Source organism: Nomia melanderi, chromosome 8 (genome assembly GCF_051020985.1).
Source record: "Nomia melanderi isolate GNS246 chromosome 8, iyNomMela1, whole genome shotgun sequence".
NCBI lineage: Eukaryota > Metazoa > Arthropoda > Insecta > Hymenoptera > Halictidae > Nomia > Nomia melanderi.
The window spans coordinates 3,302,318-3,317,142 of NC_135006.1; the positions used below are offsets into that span (position 1 = coordinate 3,302,318).

At 32.8% G+C, this 14,825-nt stretch overlaps 1 protein-coding gene and 1 long non-coding RNA gene across 2 annotated transcripts in view; one reads left to right on the forward strand and one right to left on the reverse strand.

Annotated features, from left to right (window-relative positions):
- Positions 1–14,825, reverse strand: part of LOC116426672 (uncharacterized) — a 141,068-nt gene that overhangs the window by 23,031 nt on the left and 103,212 nt on the right. The window lies entirely within an intron of this gene.
- LOC143174801 (uncharacterized) lies at positions 12,505–13,872 on the forward strand. The gene is made up of 4 exons (XR_012999168.1): positions 12,505–12,772; positions 12,873–13,002; positions 13,637–13,702; positions 13,833–13,872. It is a non-coding gene; the product is annotated as an uncharacterized LOC143174801 (long non-coding RNA).

Here is a 14,825-nt window from a genome sequence, read left to right on the forward strand (position 1 = left end):
AAGAGGTTTCCCCCCGTCTTATCGTTCCTCGTCTTTTTCCGTTTCGAGGACAGAGTTCCATGGTCGTGTAATTAAAATCGGATTTTCTGTAATTAGAAGTAGAGTAGACGATTCGGAGAGATGTCGCAGATATCTTCTGGTGTTCCCCGGTGCTGTTACGGAGAAGAAAAAGACAAAGACGAAAGGAGCCAGACTTCTGACGGTCCTGATTCGTCGCGTCACGCTTATTTCCAAGGATATGCCGCTTGTTCTTTAATACCTCTTAGGGACTATAGATGCGGTTGCAGTACGGGTCTCGCAATCTTACAGTAGGGTAGACCGAGTCGAATCGGACCACGGGGCGAATAGGATAAAAATACAAATATTGGCCATATTTGTTACGTTGTTATAGAAATGAGTGTGCTGACCGCCCACATTACATCGTACACCTTCTCTACACTTAATACAATACATCTTCAATTGTTTCAAACCGTTGTTTGTCACCAGTACGTGTTAGAATCGAAGCGATCACGCGCGAACGTAATGAATCGTGGCTAGTCTAAAATACCTAGTTGGAATTTCACATTTAAAACGGTAAGCTAATCTTGGAAATTCAAATGTGTTTATCATTATTAGTCTCTAAGATGTCTAAATTCAGTATTTAATATACATTTAATTATTATATTGCATTCTGTTCGTTTATCGTAATCACTCTGAAATCCTTCGAAACGAGGCTATTCGGATCAGATTGGGCTGGGCGAATCGGATTTCTGTTTTCCCTCATTTTTTTCTGTCTATGAAAAGTCTATGAAAGTCGACAAAAGAATTTAAAGACTAGGCCAAAGAAGGACACGGTTAAAAGAAAGATGAACACTAATAAGGACGGATAAATTAATAACGTAAGTACAGAATCTTCCGGAGAATAATATTGCATTTATTGCAATTAAAAATGTATTCACCTACCTTCAAAAGATTGGGTTCAATGCAATTTCTGCAAAGAATCGTATCACGAAAACTGTGCTAATAGATGTAGTGTTAAAAACTAGTATATTTGCAACAAATATGTCAATAATTGATTTTATTATCATTCAATTGTACAATTTAGGATCAAACAAAAAATTCAGACACGTGCAAAATATCCTTGGTTATTGATTCAATAGTGCGACCAACCGCCCAGATAAATGCAGACGCGGGGAAAAATTGTTCGAAGTGTACATATTCTCAGGCGTAATCTAAGAATCCGAATTATTGAGTTTTTTAATAGCGACTCGGTTAACACCAGAACTACCGAGCATTTAACGTGATTGATGTGTAATCCTTGTAAAAATTGTAACAATAGATTATTTTTCGTTTCTTCAGACATTCATTGTAGTATTCAAGTGCAATTATTTATTTTTAAAATCATTTCGAATATTCAATGCTTTTAAAGTAGCAATAATTGACGTAGTAATAATTGGTAGCAATAACTGATGAACTACGTCTCAACAGCCGGGTATCACCCTGTACAGGCGATGAAGTATCGGAAAGTGATTCCGTTTGACGGCTGACGTGTGCGGATTCTACAGTCTGTAGTAGAATTGATGGTTCAGGTCTTGGACTTGAATGCATTGCTGGGGCTTATCTCAATTCCGCGCACATGAAAGCTGTACAAGTAAGTTCATTGAGTAGCTGTTGCACGTAAACGACAGTCTACTTTTTGTTCAATAGGCGGATTCGAATTACGATTGTCATAATTTGACATATTTATATAGTTAACAATTTTGACTAGCTTTAATGTATGAATTAATAAATGATTTTAGAAATTTAGAAATTTCACGAGAAGAGTCCTGAAGGGAATGCGGATCTTATTGCTTAACTTTCATCTTTTCTCATCACGTTTTCGATACTAATTTGCTATTGGCCAATATGTTACACTTAACCAATCAAAACAAACAAAATCCCTCTTGCCCCTGTGCCGTCACGGGGCTGTTCTTGTGAACAACGTTCAATACGTGCGACATATTTTACCAGTCTAACCTCCTGCGCTGGAAATTAATTCAGCGATTCGACTAAGTCTTGCATGAAGAATTTTATTTTTACTTATTTTATTCAGATACATACATTCATTTTGTTTATTAATAACTTTGTATAGAGTAATACATTTCAGAACTATCGATGTGTATAAGACGTAATTGGCAATTTTATAACAAAAACATCTCGATGTATAAGGTACAGTGGAGGTCCTACGTTAGGCAAGCCGACCTTTGGTTCAAAAGTGAAGAAGGGCAAGGGGGCTCTTCCATTCATAAAGCTCGGCTTTCAGAAACATGGTCACTATTGGCTCACACCAATGCTCTAACGTCGTGAATGGAAGAGTACTCTTGCTCCTCTTCACTTCTGAACCAATGGTCGGCTTGGCTAATGTGAGACCTCCATTGTACATACGTTTTCCAACGCGAGAGGTTAAGTAATGTATTTTTAGTAAGCTGAATATAATTCCTTAGTTGAATATATTCTAACTTAAATATGTAAACTATATATGTATCTACTAGTAGAAAGTGTATGAATATATTTGTGAATAGCTGTTTATCAATGATCTTTAAAATAACAGGATTTTTCGTACAACTATCTAATAATTAGTGTATTAAAATTTGATTCTTTAATCCTTAATCTGTTAGGATTTTTTCGCAATGTCGTCATTCTATCAGAATTTACTCTAAAGAGAATTCTAAGAAAACATGAACATTGTGATGAACAACTATTACTTCTTCAGGTTTACAAAAATTAATTTGTAAACGCGAGAAAATTAGGGTGAACGTATGCAACCTATTACGCTACAGCGACGTAATTTCGTTTAGCATTGTATACTGAGCCTCACGAATGGTCCATAAATTCAACTCGTGTAATTATGGCGGCCATATTTGGGAAAAGATTCGCGGGTCATAAATGCTGCTAAAGTACAGCATTCCCAGAGGAAAGGTGTTAGACGAAGCCGACGTGCGTTGCATCTTAAATAGTCGGAAATGGGAAAATGTTTTCCGTGCACGCTAGACAGGAAGACTTATGACAGTTTCAGCTGAAAGCGTAATTGCGAAACTCAAGGTTTTAGGCATACAGTTACCTCTTTTCTTGTTTATTTACATTCGTATTGTTTTAATCTTACAATTTTAGGCATGGATGTATTGGCGAGTGAATGTGCGTGCGCGTGTGTACGTGTGTCGTGAATAAATGTTAGAGACGTTTGGAATATTTTAGAGACATTTAACGTGTATGTAAAATGAATATTTTCGAAATTTTTCTGGTGTACAAAGTTTAGCGATTCAAAGGATTCAGTTTTATGAAAGTTGTGGAAATTGTCAAAGAAAAATGATGGTTTATTATTATTTGAAATTTTATCAGAACATGTAGTACATACTTCATTTTCTATTTATTCAAAGAGTTCAGGATCTTTTTTAATTACCAATTCATATTATTTTACGTCATTTAAAACTTTTATTATAACTTTTATTTTGTACTGAATCAGCTAATATGATTTGCATCTTTTTCGACGTTTTATAATTCTGTAGTCTTTAGTTTCTTCACACGTATTTATGGTTGTCATGAAATTTCCTGCACATAAATCAATGTCTAGTAAGTAGATTAACGAGTCATAAAATTTATGAACAGAGACTAGGATCCTACCGCGATACTAGGTCACTTTTAGGCTGGAATATATTTGGCTATAAATCTTCGTAACTACTAAAATTTTCGGCTTCTGAAATGCATTCTTGCACGATCTCATTCCAGAAGTGTCATGATTTAGTAGTATGAAACAAGAATTAATTTGTTAACTCTGAAGCATGAGATTATCTGCTAAAAGTGATTCTATTTGTCAAGGTAAACTGAAAATTAAAAATGGCGCAACTGTAATTCAATGTTCATTTCAAATTATTAACAAGTACGAATTCGCCAATCATTTCATGTTAATTATGATATTATAGGAGTGAGTAGCCATACATATCTATACATACTACATGTTAATTAAAAAATGAACATAAAATTAACTTGCACATAAATTAGTATACAAAATCAAACTTGTTTACTCATCAAAATTTATAAAATTGCCAACTGTCCGTATTGATTGTACACTTCGAAATATCACAAGTTACAGAAGGACGATTGCAAAATGTGATAAAAAGTTTGCAAAAAAGAATGGACGAATGTTTGGAATGCTGGCTAATTGCAAGTGTGTTGGTACAGTGAAATAATTCAGCATGCTTAAAATTGAAATAATACCTAAACGAACAATTTTCAAACGTTACATTATTAACGTATTTCGTAGATGATGAAATACTGCACCGATTAATGTATTAAGAATTGGAGTTTTACTTTAAACAAAAATTCAACTGTACCTTGTAGCTACATCGATGCACCAAAGTGTATAAAAGTTTTATAAGTATATGCAGCGTTTAATACCATTTAATTTTGTCGCATAACATTTTTCCCTATCTCGAATCCTTTTAAAGAAATAGCTCGACACAGTTCCGTGGGACACCCTGTGTACATACGCTCGCTGCTGGAAGTAAGTTGACACGTTTCAAAACTTGTTGTTTTGAACTGTTTTTAATTGTAAACGAAACATATGAGGTTTTTTTCTATGCCTTATCCACCAGCACGTTGCGATTACATTTCTCGAAACGACTCGTACAGTTAACGTTGGTCTTGACACAGAGAACAAGTGTTCTGTATTAAGAAGACGTGACTTTTTCAAATGTATTCAACTATATTTTTCTGAAATTTTCATTTTTACGTAATGTTTTTTCCTTTATAACATTCATTATATTGTTTCTTGCTGATAATTTTTTATTTTTAAATAAATATTTTTTTAGAATGCCAAAAAGTCGTGAATTGACACCTTCTGAGAGATTGCAAATATTTAATAGAAGTATGAAAGGAGAAACGCTCAGAAAAATCGCATCTGACTTTAATATTTCTACGAGAGGTGTTAGAAAAATAGTAAATCTTCTAGAAAACAATGGTACAGCAGAAAATCTACCAAAATCAGGATGTTCAAGGAAAACCATAGTACGACAAGATCGTATAACACAAAGAGAAATGCTTAAAAATCAGTTTGTTTCCCCTAAGAAATTAACATCTGAGTAGACATTCCCTTCACGAGAAACACAAGTTCATATGAGAATAAAGGAGGCAGGACTTTATGGTTGAATTTCACGGAAACGACCATTCACGAGTAACCTAAAAAACGCTTAGTATTTGCAAACCAATTTGTGAATAAGGCAACAGACTTTTGGAAAAACCTAATATTTAATGACGAATTAAAATTCGAGGTTCGTTTTTTCGAGTAGCCCACATAATTTCCGCGCTGTGCGTATTCCTGATGATCTCATATTTTTGGGATACCCAACGCTACACACATACATCGTGATTCACGTTCGCATTTGAAACTAAAACAATGTACCGCTACTTTATACAGTTACTCTTATTGACCATGATGGGTCAAATAACCGGTTATAAAACAAAGATAAATATGTCGGATAATAAATTGTTCTTCGTCGGAACGGAAACCAAAGAAGCGACAAAAATTGAAAAACTGGTTAATCGCGCAATAGGAGAACTGATACAAAGTTAAATGAACGATAGAAAATGCCGAATTTTTAATCAAATTTTATAACCGGCCGTTTGACCGGGCATGGTACGTTTAGTGTTAACAGGACTTACTATTATAAAGCAATTACTGTACAATTTTATATGCGAAATTTTAAATGAGAAAATATTTGAGGGTTTCTGTACGTATGATGGTAGTAGGCTTTTTAGATCATTATTTTGTAGATGTATCATCTTGGGATGAAAAGGAACATGAAATGTGATTAAATCACAATTATATTATTGCGTTTACGTTAGTTTATTATAAACTTTACGATATCAATTGAATGATGTAACAAACCTCTGATCATACACTTAGTCAATCTGTCCACTGAGCATCTCGACTAGATTACGCGACAATAGTGTCTACTGCTATTACGAGGTTAGGTTAACCTTGCACTTTAAAGTCTCGTCTACGGAACCTTCTCTATGCGACTATTCATTCAATCGCGTCACCACGGCATTGTTCACCTTTTTCTCTATTCTTTTCCTGGTCGTGTATTTATATGGTGCATCCTTGAACTGATTTAAAGCGATCCTACCACACACGACAAGAGACTAAACCAATCACAAGGGATGGGTACTCGGCTACACTTTAATTTACAGCTATGAATGAACTATTAAAAGTAACTTGGTATTTACGATCCACGCTAACCGAAGAATGCAATGCAGAATTAATCGTTTAACCTATTAACCGGGGAATTTTTCGATCACATATACATATTTGTAGAGTGCATTATTTATATAGGACATTTAAATTATTTCCGCTATTACTGTGTCGGGATGTAATGTGTTATTAAATACTCGCGACAAATATGTTTACAAGTTATTTATTTACGTAGGCGAGTGTTCGGAGGCAGAACGGTAATGTGCTTCCTCGCGCCTTTCCGCTTTATTTATCTTCGTCTTCGGAAAGGCGTTACCCCTTGGAAACTTCGAGGGTGGAGGTAATAATTCCCTTCTCCAACGTCGCCTCGATTTTTTTGGCAGGAGAAAAATTGAGAATTTTTAATAAGGAATCTTTTTCCGAGCCGCGCTGACCGTGCGGCCGAAGAAGCCTTAACGGGACATGGCTGGCAGCGTTTATGGTAGGGTAGCCTATTCAGCTACGCACGTGTAAAAAGTGTAAAATTAGGGTAGGCTTAATTGCCTATACCTAAATATCTGTAAGCGGTCAATGCTATTTCCTACCAACGCTGCGAGCCACGTACCGCTACAACTGAAATTAAGTATCAGTGATCAGTTATTGGTGCAGTTTGTATTTTATATAGTTTCAGAATGTAGTCGTTCATGATCATCATGAATGTCATTTGAATTATATATTCTTGCACCTTAAAGAGGGATACCACCTATGAATGTTAAACATAAGTAAACTTTAGGAATTTTTTGCTAAGAACTATTAAGTGAAAACTTCTGATTTTTTCGAGGTGTATAACTGTGATCTACTTTATATTTATATTTCTTTTAAGTCAAAATGTTACAAAATAGCGCAGTTATTCGATAGCTTCGGAATTCCTTTCCGTAAAACACCCATTGTTGGCGGACTCGATTGTAAACAACTGAAATATCCGAAGACAAAAATTTGTGCGGATTTACGAATAGAAATATATTATTTAAAATGTAGCGTACAATTTTTTCGATATCTCAACTATTTAATTTTTTATGAGCGTATGAAGCTCATTTTGGGGGGTAAAAACAGGTTTTCGTCTATCAAATGCTTGCTATTTCTATAATGATTAAAATTTCGAAAAATTCGTACGTTAGATTTGAAAAAATATACTTCTATTTATCAATCCACAAAAAAGTTTAACAAATTTTTATAATTAAGACATAACGAATATACAAAGTTGAAAAATGGAGGTTTCCTTGAAAACTGATTTCTCAAAAACTATGGGTGACGGAGAAAAGCGGATTGCACATTTGAATTCAATATAAGAAATACTATTAAGGTCACCCATCACACCTTTCGTGGCAAACAAGGAGTTAAATTTTGTGGACCACCATCTATGAAATCATATAGTTAAAATGCCTTTAAGAAGTAAAATATTAATGCTATGCCTTCTCTAGATTTCTTATCGCAATTAATTACTATTAATATTCATTTTTTGAATGATAGTCGGATCTTTTCTTAACCTCTCGTGCTGAAATGAAGTGCCATGCATGTCGATATGTTTTTGTTTAAAAATTGTCAACAACGCACAGTGGGGTATTTAACCCGAAAATCTGGGGCAGCCCATGATGCCATTGCAGGCAAAGGTGACTATTTGTGTACTACTTTGTATGTGAGTATGTACTATTCGCCTGTCACGTTAGTTCTATGGCCTTAGGCTTAACCTTTTAGCTACTAGTTGCGAAGCTATACCTCTGTACGGCAAGGTTTGACGCGATCTGCATATTATAAATGTAGCATTGGATATTGAGACTGATAGAATTTTCCACTGTGCAATTACGTTAGATTAGACTACAACGTACACAGATATCGATGCCAGAGAAAATATTAGTACTCGTTTCGTTCTGCAGGATTAGTGCCCGGTAGTGATCTCCACCACTGAGGGGCGAGTCTTCTCGGCAAGTCAGGAAGTTCAACAGTCGAACAGTTGTAATATGATACACTGTTCAATGGCGGCAGATATCGGTGAAACAATACTGACGCAATTATAAAACTCTTTTATAAGGGTATTATTGCTAATGAAACTTTTACAAATGTATTTGTCAGATTCTTCTAATTAAAACAAGACCAGACATGACATACTTTAAGACACAATTTACCAGAAGATAACAACTTATTAAACAAGGAAATACGTTACAATTCAATTGGCGGAAGTTTTAATTAGTAAACGTGGAAAATAAAAAAATTCAGCATTGCATTAATATTCCCTCATCCATCTGTTTCTTTTGATTATTTTGAAGGTCGGGCATCTCGCTCTTTTATTCCTTCTGCCCTTCTTTACAGAGGACAAATAGATGAGATTGGCTCGGATCTTATCTCGACTTTGAATCAATACCACTGCACGATTAGTGCCTGGTTACAGTCCCGATTTTCGGGTACTAGTCGCGAGAATACTATAATGGTGTAAAAGGTTAAAAGTGCACAAGGGCAAGGAGAGACATTCACTCCCGGCGCTTGGCCCTGTAGTTATGGCGGCTGAGTTTTGCCACGTCCTTGTTATTAGACGGCGGAAGTAAAAGAAACCATCATTATAAATGTCTTACACTCAACTATCATTAACACATCATATTATCCGTTGAAAAAATAACTGTTTCATTTTCTCTCTCATTTCCTGTTTGTTTCTGTCTCCTTCCCGCGCGCATTCCTATCACCATTCATTCGATAATTCGCGCTCGATCGATCAGCTCTTATGTAATCGAAGTTTTATTCGTGATTACTTTTAATTATGGGTCAATGAATTTTTTCTCGCGTAAATTGACTTGTTCTAGACTTTAATTCAATGAAAATAAATCAGTACTGGAAAATTATTGAGAAATTTTATTGGCACCTATCTAATCTCGTTAAAATCCGTTAATTTTCTTGTGAGTATTTTAAAAATAATTATTTCGGGATTCCTTTTAAATCCTTCAATTGTCCTGAGGCTATTAATTTTATGTTATTAGATTTTACGTGACTCCTTTGAAACTTCAATTGTTTTGAAACTCAATTGAAATTCTTCTATAGTTTCATCGTTTAATCTTCTTGGAATTCTCACAAAATTTCCTCGATTGCCCGAAAATATTTTTGAAGGATTTTAATTCTTTTAAAATTTTTATGAATTATTTTAGTTCTCGTGAAGTACTTCAATTCCCTTGAAATTCGTTTGACATTTTCTACTTTGTGCGATGCAATAAACAGTACAAGTACGATATATACGGTTTTTTAGGCATGAAACGCGATAATGGCCTCCTGTAACTGCTCTTCAGTGTAGTTCTATAAAAACGAGAATGAACAGTGATGCTGAGAATCGCTGAAACGAATCGATTGTGCGCTGTGTTTCCGTTGTTTCATATGCATGTAATGAGCATTAATAAAATCGGATTTATAAAATTCTTGCTTAATTGCTGTGAAACCAGTGTCGTATATGTAATATACATTAATAATCCTGATATTATTAAATGGACGTAATCCTTTGTGTACAATTAAGATGAAAATTGATAATACAATTAGATCGTATGGAATTACAAAAATGTAATATAAAAATATACTACAGATCATCTAAAATGATATTAATTAAAACATTATATATTTCAAATAATATTATTTTATTTTATAATGAATTGATTGATCAAATTGTAACCTTGCTAAATGGTTACTTAGGATTCTAATTTTTCTGAAGCGCAACACTTCTCTTTCATCTTTCGAACGAAGTGGAATGATTGTTCTCTTTTGCAGCAGTATTAGATGGATCCAGACAAAAATCTTTCACGGATGAGCTATTTGAAAAGAGAATTTTGCCTGAATCAAATTCTTATACAAATTTCTTGACATAAAATTGGTTTTGTAAATATTATTTAACCTGGTGTTTTCGTTAAATGTTATTTTGAAAATTATTTTTCGTCATCTTTGAAATATAAAAAATAACGAAATAATTCGATATTTGAAATTGTTATTATTTCAAAAGAATCAGTGCGTAGTATCTGTATTTTCAAATAATAATACTCAAAATAAATGTTTGAAATAAATTGTTTTAAATTTCCTAAGTCTGATATATTGCAGGTATGCACTGACGATTGGAAATTGAGGATTGTTCATTGATTTTCTGTAGCTTTTTCCTAATATTAAATTAAAATTACTTCATTCAAGCTTTCTCATTTAATGTCCTCTCAAGTAATAAAATTAATACAATTACTACAATTTGATGAATTAAAATGAATATTCGTGAGCACGTTTAATTAACAAAGTGCTGAGCATTATAATACTAAAAAGTGATTAAATAATAACAGCAATTATAAAAAGTACCTCCTATTCTGTACTGTGCTGTCTGAATAACTATTATAATTTAATATAATAGACCTCCGTGAAAATTTTAACTTACTTATCCGATAACGAATGTTTAATATCCATTATAGAAATGTAATTATATACCATTTGACATCTTTGGTTGTCGATTAGTAGGTGTCGTTTGTAATATACTATAATAAAATGTGTGTGAACATCTATACGGAGACTTAAAAATGCTTAGTGAATTACCAGCTTGACGGTAAGAAGTTATGGTTGATTGGTATTAGCGGTAGAAAAGTTATAACGGGAAGTGGAAAGTTTGAAAGTGCCGTAGGAAGTAAAACAGAATTACAGATTCTTCAAAATTACGACGTGGAATGATCGCTGTAGCTATCAATGTTTTGGATTTGGATAGTACTTAACACTACAACTAGCAACCATTTAATATGATTGATATGTAAACTGTATGAACATTTTTATAATATATTATTTTCAGTTTCTTCAGACATTCGTTATAGAATTCAAGTGGATTGATTTGTTTTTAAAGTTTTTTCGTATATTCAATAGTTTTGTGGCATCACTGATTACAAAACAAGGTAATCGAAACCAGTGATTCTTACTAGTATGGTAGTTGTGGTGTTAATGGTTAGCAGTTATTTCTTTATTCGGATCTAGGAAACTTGTTCCTTGTAAAGGTATGAGGATTCCTATTATACGTGTTCCTAGTATTACGTATTTCGAAACTGTTATACCAACATAATCGATATTTAATATGTTTGAAATGATTATTTCGAAATGGTTTCTTTGGCAATCACTGTTTTAGTTATTCATTTAATTATTTATTAGGTAGATAAATAAATTACAGCACATTGTGCAAAACGATTTGAAGTACTTCGTATTTTCATTTGTACGCACATTCATGCAAATATCATGAATTGTTTATTGTTATTTTAATAATTTTATTCATAAAAAAGTATTTCGCAGGAAAGAAAAGAATGAGAAAATTATGTAAAGGATTTGGTAACTTTGAACGATAGACTTCAGTGTAGAGAGAATACACTAGGAGTATTGCATTTTGAAAATCTTACCTACTAACGTTTGGTTATTCATGGTATATAGTTTTACAACTTCCACATTATATTTATTTTAAGGTTAATATTAACTAAAGTAAGAATATTAACGTAACACATTATTGGGTAGAAACCAGGACTACATACATATTTTTAGTTAAGACATACTTCTGTTCTTTTATTTCAAATCTTATCATCGTAAAATTATTATATACATAATTGATATTATTATCATTATTATGCATATTCTGTCTATTAAGATTGTTATTATTCTTAAATAAATAATTATTATTCTTATTCTGCTACTACAAAGTAATTTTACGTTACACACCTTCCTCAAAATCACATTCAATGGTATACCAATATTCTGAAATTTTCACTAAGCTCTTTACATTTCTATTGAAAGCATTTCGCCGTTACCTTTGTTTAAGAGTTTTTATAAATCTTAGACACGTAATTGAAAATTTATAACGAATTTGCATTTAAATATTGTATCCACGCATAGAGGGCAAGTGCATATCGAAAAACTTGTCTCAAAGAAACTTAATTTTCACGTTGAACAACGTAACATAGGACTAACACCGCAGGCGGCGATGTTATTCCAAGCAAATTGGAAGCTGGTCCATATTTAACGGCACATGTATCATAACAAGGAATGTTATGTTGAGAAATAATTAAGGAACAGTCACGAAAGTTAGCTTATCGTATCTAGAAAAGCAATCTAATAATGAACTTGACATTTTTTATTCGCCCGAGTTTATTTTCATCCTTAGGATAATAATAATAATGTTTAACAGACAGTCAATATTTGCATGTATCAGCAAGTTTCGCGGCGACAGGCGCACTGTAGTCAGACGGCATTGAGATAACCACCGGCGAGATTTGTTGAACAAACTTTCCCACGCAAGATGACGCATGGGAGGAAACAGACGAGCAGCAACGAACCCTTTTCTGTCGGAAAACAGATAACTGGGCGTACAAGTGCAAATGTCTGCGCTACTCCGTAACGATCTATATACCGGCAGTCATGCCGCCATTCATAAAAGGACGTCTCGAATCTCTGAAACGAAAAAGTTACAGAGAAATAAACTGCGATATAAATAAACTGAATCTTATCTTCCATTTTCCCCTAAATAAAGGAAACATAATCTTTAAAATTTATTGTTAGGTAAAGTCTTCAGTTAAATGACTTATTTAATTCTTTCATTTTAGATAGAGCATGAATGATGAAAATATTTTGTATAATAAAAGTCTTGTATTATCGGTAGGCTTATCAGTAGCAACGTGTATTTTCAATCTGGGGTACAGTCGGCAACCATATTTTAAAGTTTCATTCAAAGTGTAACTTTCTCAAGGAAAAAGTTATGAAACTGGAGCACTTCTTCGAATCTCGGAAGTGTAATAACATCTTGTACTATTTCGCCTTTTACATTGTGTAGAATTTCGTCTCTAATATTTTCTAAATTGTTAGGAGATTTATAATTAGATTCTCTAATTATGTTGGGAAGACGATGAATTTTTCTGCTTCCTTTAAAATTTTCTTGAAATGTATGTGAAATTCTTCATTTTGTCTAAATTCTCTCTAAAATTCCTTTGAAATATTCTAATTTTTACAAACATTTTTGTGTCAGTCTTTTGAATTTCTTTAATTGTCTTGAATTTCTCTTAAAATGAATACCTTTGCAGATAGCAATTCCAAAGAAATCCAAATACCATTTTCTGGTATATTTATAATTAAGAAAAATGTTACTGTGAATTCACCTACAATAAACATTCAGCGTGATTGACTTATGATCCTTAAATATTACTTTTACTGTCCCAAAAATATATATTTACAAATGGGCAAATATTACTATGAAACTTGATTTTCAATTTTTTCTGAGGTGACTTTATGGTAATCAACATTTTTTACACTGAGATTATATATTTTTATAAACAAACATTCTAATATTGTCAGCATCAGATTTTCAGTACTATAATGTTATGTTGATAAAAGGACAAATTCGCTGATTAGTTATACGTTGATTTTCAGGTAACCTTCAGATAACTTGTACGATCAACAATGTTTCATTGTTTCAACTGAATTGCTTATGAGCTGGTATAGTAGCCTTTTGTGTTACGTTACTATTTTAGAAAAATTAATGCTCAGAGGTCATTTGTACGTTAACATAAAAAAATTTCTTTTCGTCAATTACTACAGTTATAATGAAAACATTATTTTCTTTCAGGTACTGAGTATGACTTCGATACCATGGAAAAGTATTGTCTACTACTATTATTAAATCAGTACAATAAAAAATACTCCGCGCAACTGTTAGTGCAACTTGGTACATCCACAACAAGAAATTATAGAAATACCTAGAAATCAAGCCTGTCACAAAAGAAAAAGAATATTACTCGAACAAATAGAAAGTTAGGCTAGACATGCATCCGAATAGCCTAGCCAATAAATTGTTTATTATTATCGCAAGAAGACATGAGCAAAATACATTCCAATAAAGAAATAAATAATTTCAGGTACAACCCAAAGGGAAAGTATCTTCATATTAATATTGACAAAGTTCTAAAACAATTTACCGAATGTTCTGTGAACAAAACAAATTGTAAATTAACTCAGAGTTAAAAGAAAAAACCACTATTATTATTATAATTAATATTATTTTATTATTCCCATTATTACTACTATATGTTTATATTACATATACTGATACATAGATATACGCATATGTGAAAAAATTTGTATTATGACATTAACCTTTGAACTGAAACAATCATTCTTATGAATTTTATGATGCAATTAAAAGCAATTAATTTTACGTGTATCATTTGGTCTTCTCCCAGAAATAATTCTTTCTGGGTTTCCCTGACATTAATCTATAATTCTCATCTCTATACGCCACACAGCTACATGCATTGATATCTTCTAGAAATGGGAAATCCAGCACAAATGATCCATCATCTTATCAATGAAAGTTCCAAAGAAATGACTAAAACGCTCCAGCCACTATTGACTTGACGCATCAATTAATTCCACTTCATGAAACGAATAAATTCGAAGTTCTGGAGACCAGTATGGTTGCTAATGATTCTCAGATAGTTAGAAATTTATTATCTGATGTAACCTTCACTTATCATATTTTTCTAAGCAATAAGACTTTAAAGTATTAAGATAAAGATATCGCAAGATTAAATACATCAGTCTGGGATACAAACAAAATTTG